Source organism: Gavialis gangeticus, unplaced genomic scaffold, assembly GCF_001723915.1.
Source record: "Gavialis gangeticus isolate Ggan-Ray unplaced genomic scaffold, GavGan_comp1, whole genome shotgun sequence".
Taxonomy (NCBI): domain Eukaryota; kingdom Metazoa; phylum Chordata; order Crocodylia; family Gavialidae; genus Gavialis; species Gavialis gangeticus.
The window spans coordinates 63,794,240-63,799,499 of NW_017729032.1; the positions used below are offsets into that span (position 1 = coordinate 63,794,240).

General features: G+C 47.4%; 1 protein-coding gene and 1 long non-coding RNA gene across 2 annotated transcripts in view; one reads left to right on the forward strand and one right to left on the reverse strand.

Moving 5' to 3' along the window:
* The window catches only part of LOC109302771, a 21,542-nt gene extending 17,041 nt beyond the window's left edge, over nucleotides 1-4,501 (reverse strand). Inside the window, exon 1 of the long non-coding RNA XR_002098926.1 lies at nucleotides 3,899-4,501. This is a non-coding gene — a long non-coding RNA (uncharacterized LOC109302771). The remainder of the gene's footprint in view (nucleotides 1-3,898) is intronic.
* Nucleotides 1-5,260, forward strand: part of KPNA3 (karyopherin subunit alpha 3) — a 130,258-nt gene that overhangs the window by 116,888 nt on the left and 8,110 nt on the right. The window lies entirely within an intron of this gene.

Consider the following 5,260-nt stretch of genomic DNA (forward strand, 5'->3'; position numbering starts at 1 on the left):
CCACAGTCCCCCAGCTTCCTAATGAGAATGGGGTGAGAGACAGTATCAAAAGCCTTCCTGAAGTCTAGGAAAACTATATCCACTGCCACCCCTGCATCCAATGATTTAGTGACCTGGTCGTAAAAGGCCACCAGGTTGGTCTGACAGTGCATAACTTGGAAGAACTTGGAATCTTGTACTCCAAAATTAGCAAAGGACCACCACGGTAATTCTGGTATAACAGTAGGACCTGGTAAAGGTGCAGGTGAGTCAGCAGTGAGGGGGAATCACTTTCCAGTCTCTTCAGAAAGAGAGCAAAAGACTAAGGAGGAAAAAAAAATGTTCCTGGTCAGTGCTGAATCACTAGTGCAGTCCAGCAGCTGAGATCAGCATAGTTTTCCCCATTTCATACATATTCCCTTGAAGAGGACTTCGTTTTCCCTCATCATTAAAGGACTGGAATACTGTTCTGGCTTTGATGGTTCCTATTTATAAGTAACTGTCTGAGGAGCTTTGTCTAATTATATATTCTTTCCTGCCTCCACAAAGAATCATAAGACATTCTTAAACTGAAAATCCAGCCATGTTATAACGAATCTGCAAAGACAACTAAATCTTGGATTCACACTTTTATTCAGTGAATCCCAGGACCAACCACCTGAAGAAATTAATCTTCCGTGTCTAAAATAATATGTACAAATTGTCTCTGAATGGTACAGAAGACAGGACAGATTTGAAACCATTAAGCACACTTTCAAAATTGCTGCCCCAAAAGGGATAGCTGCTGAAAAACATGAAGCAAAGTATCTTAGTTGTCAGCAGCTACAGAAAGGATTACCAAGATATAAAGCTGTAGGACTTTAGACGGGGAATCTGGTTGTCATGCCAGACGATAAAGCCAACATATTTAATAACTTCTTTGCCTCTGTCTTCCTTAGTAAGGACCAGAACTGCCACCTCCCTGCTGGGCCCCCTTTGGGCCCCGGGGGAGGCTCACCTGGGCCTAGAGTGAGTGAGGATTTAGTTAGGGAGCTTCTGGAGGGGCTGGACGTTTTTAAGTCAGCCGGCCCGGATGATCTTCACCCTAGAGTCCTGAAGGAACTGGCTGGGGTCATTGCAAGTCCCCTGGCACGGCTTTATGAACACTCGTGGTGCTCTGGAGAGGTGCCGGAGGACTGGAAGAGGGCCAACGTGGTTCCCATCTTCAAAAAGGGGAGGAAAGAGGACCCGGGGAACTACAGGCCAGTCAGCCTTACCTCGATCCTGGGCAAGCTGTTCGAGAAAATTATTCTGGCACACATCCAGGAGGGGCCAGCAGGGAACTGCATGCTCAGGGGCAACCAGCACGGGTTCATCAGCGGCAGGTCCTGTCAGACCAACCTGGTGGCCTTTTACGACCAGGTCACTAAATCATTGGATGCAGGGGTGGCAGTGGATATAGTTTTCCTAGACTTCAGGAAGGCTTTTGATACTGTCTCTCACCCCATTCTCATTAGGAAGCTGGGGGACTGTGGCGTAGACACCCATACAGTCCAATGGGTCGCCAACTGGTTAGAGAGTCGCACCCAGAGGGTGGTAGTGGATGGGTCCTTCTCGACCTGGAAGGACGTGGGAAGTGGGGTCCCACAGGGCTCGGTCCTTGGGCCCGCCCTGTTCAACATCTTCATCAGTGATTTGGATGAGGGGGTGCAAAGCACCCTGTTCAAGTTTGCTGATGACACTAAGATGTGGGGGGATGTGGGCACAATAGAGGGGAGCAACAGGCTACAGTTGGACCTAGATAGGTTACAAGGATGGGCGGAGGAGAACAGGATGGGGTTTAACACAGACAAGTGTAAGGTGATGCACCTGGGGAGGAACAATCGGCACCATACATACAGGCTGGGGAACTCCCCTCTTGTCAGCACGGAGGTGGAAAAGGATCTGGGAGTCATTATTGACTCCAAGATGAACATGAGTCGGCAATGTGGGGAGGCGGCTAGGAAGGCCAACTGCACCTTGTCGTGCATCCACAGATGCATCTCGAGCAGGTCCAAGGAGGTGATCCTCCCCCTCTATGCGGCACTGGTCAGGCCGCAGCTGGAGTACTGCGTCCAGTTCTGGGCGCCGCACTTTAAGAGGGATGTGGACAGCATGGAGAGGGTCCAGAGGAGGGCCACTCGTATGATCAAGGGACAGCAGGGTAGGTCCTATGAGGAAAGGTTGCGGGACCTGAACCTGTTCAGCCTTCAAAAGAGAAGGCTGAGGGGGGATCTTGTGGCCTGTTATAAACTGGTTAGGGGGGATCAGCAGGCGCTGGGGGAGTCCCTGTTCCCCCGAGCGCCGCAAGGAGTGACCAGGAACAATGGTCACAAGCTGGCGGAGGGAAGGTTTAAGTTGGACATCAGGAGGCGCTACTTCACGGTCAGGGCGGCTAGAGTCTGGAACCAGCTTCCAAGTGAGGTGGTGCAGGCTCCCACCCTGGGGGTTTTTAAGAGGAGGTTGGATGACCACCTTACTGGGGTCATTTGACCCCAGTGCTCTTCCTGCCATGGCAGGGGGTCGGACTAGATGATCTGCTCAGGTCCCTTCTGACCCTAGAAACTATGAAACTATGATTTATTGGGATATTGGCAGTCAGGTAAAATTACCAACAGCAGCTGAATGAAGTAGAGAATATAGTTACACTCGCTTCTGGGTAGCGCAGTCTTAGGTAACACAGCATCTGTCTTCACATAAAGACAGGTTCCAGAATCAGCACACATGCTATTGCGTGTCAGGATTTATTCAGATCAGATTCAGAGTCTTCTGCATTCCCACCCATTCCTCTGAGAGAATGATCTCTCAGACTTTTTTCCCCAGCACAAAAATATGGTGTACTGGTTGTCAAGGGGCTTTTTGTTTTGTTTTTGAAGAAAGTGAGCAAAGGAACAGCTTCCTATTGTGTCCCTGACTGGAGAGCTTGTCTCTGAGATGACTTAGTTGCTGTTCAGCCAGGGGTATGCATCTTCTCATCACATTTTCTAGGGCTACAGACTTTTCAGAGATTTGCAGTGATGGAATCAAATGCCTGTCCTTAGCCTTGGCTAATTCAGCATATAACAGTGAAACTGAGTCATATGTGACCATTTTAGCTGAGGTTGCCTTAGCAGCAGCATTGGTATGGTCACCAGCCTGTTCATCTCAACTCACTGAAACAGTTCCTGACAGATGTGTCTTCTCTCATGTACTGGTTAATCATTGAAGTTCAGACTGGGTGCATTCACACATGTGCGTTAAGGTACATTAGCCTATTTTAATGTGCTTTTAAGTCAGTCAAAAACTGTGCTCTTTAGTTAATGTGCGTTAAGACGGGCTAAAGCACATTTTCCTAGTACCCCATAATGCATTAACTAAAGCATATTAATGAATGTGTAGACTGTGGAGGAATCATCCCTCCACTCTGCTTCGCTGCTGTAAGTAGGCCGCAGCCCCTCCTCCACGTTTCATTTAACACTGGGTTGTGACTTGGGGTGGGGACATTCCTGAGGGAGAGGGGACCTGCTCCCTTTGTCTCAGGTTCCCCACTACTGCAGGTCAGGTTACTGGTCCCCTTACCTGGGAAGGTGATGTCATTTGAAAGCACCAGGCATCAGCCAGGTGGAATGCTTCTGGTGAGTATTTAGTGATGAGATCACGACAGGGTATTTAAGGATTCGTCTGTCTTGGGAGAGCCCCTTTCAGAACTCACTGACACGCCATGACCTGCTCACCTCCAGAGGAAAGTTCAGTCAGCTTTTGGATGATCCTTGTGAGTAACTTACCAGAAACTTACATAGAAATGTAGCTTACTGTCATGCAGAAGCATGGCAGAAGGCTACCTAGCCCCACTGTTTTGTCTAAGGTTATTCTTTGATGCTTCTGTATCCTGTACCCTTCCCCAAGCCCTGCCCTCTTTAACCAATAAAGCTCTCCACTATTGCAAGCATGGTGAACTTGCTGGGAGAGGGATCGGGTATGCCTTTGTGTCCCCTTGGTTCTGTTGACAAAGAGAGGCTACTTTCTGTGCTTCAGGCTAATAGAAGCACTTCAGGATCCCAAGGTCTATAGGGCATGTGTATCCCAGGTGGCACAGGGCCCAGATAAAGGCCTGAGTCTGGGTGGTGTGCTCCAGGAAGGGGATTGACCAGAAGTTGGTGCCCCTGAGAAGGCATCTGAAGCCTGGCTTTTGGTAGGGCGCAGTGTGGCAGGTGTCTCAGTGCAGGAGCGCCCCCTACTGGCCTGCCACATGGACATGCCCACTGAATCTGTTTCTGGGATCAGCTCATCTGAGAGGAGGACACACCTGGTGGAGTGTATGGCATGTACAAGGACTCCTCAGTGCTGTAATAAGGACAGGCAGCTCTAGTGCCTACTTCAGAACAAGGACTTAATCTGTTGCTGACTTCCTCAGGGATGATGGACAACTTGCATTAAGTGATAACTTTGGCACTGTTACTTTGTAATGTCTGCACAGAAGTCTAAACTGACAACAGGTAGCAGCTCTCGCTGTTACAAAATGTTATCTTATTAGCTCTGAATTCATATTGGATCCTTAGTTCAGGAAAACAGTTCTTAAATTCTTTCCAGACTTTCTCTGTGGGGTTGTTGCTGCCTCAGCAGATCTTTGCTATAGGAGACTAATAAATATTTCACGGAGATGCTTATCAGTAATTTGTTATCCAAACCTGGTGCAGTCTGCAGATCATACTTTTACATCCCCTCTACCTAGAAGATAACAACTTCCTGGAGTGAAAAGAAGTTGAAGGACTTACGGGGTACATTCTGAAATTTTCAGTGCTTGGCTACTGGGTGTCAGAGGTGTTTGTGTGCTTTCCCCTACCCCCAAAGAGTTTTATTGCCTCAAATAGTTCTGTAACCATGACACAAGATGTGTAGAGCCACAAGTCTGATTAGCAAAGTAATGTTCAGAGAATAGTTACTGGAAAACAGTCTTGTGCAAATAAGTATACTGCTGCAAGTGAGAAAATGTTAAAGTTAATAATTTTAAACTTCTTCTAAAAACAAAGGTAACTTTAAAAGGCATCGATTCTTCTAGGGGTTCCAAGGAAACGACAACTTGTCATCCTTTGTTACATAGTGGCTTATACTATACATCAGTAGACTAGCCTGATTTGATGACCTGTTTTCCCCTTGGCCCTAGGGACCCAGCATGACTTTAAAAAAAACAAACCACAAAGATTGAATGGGATAAAATACTATTGATATATTACTTTTTGGTAATATTATTTCACTTCATAAAGTGTGTGTGTGTGTGTCTCAC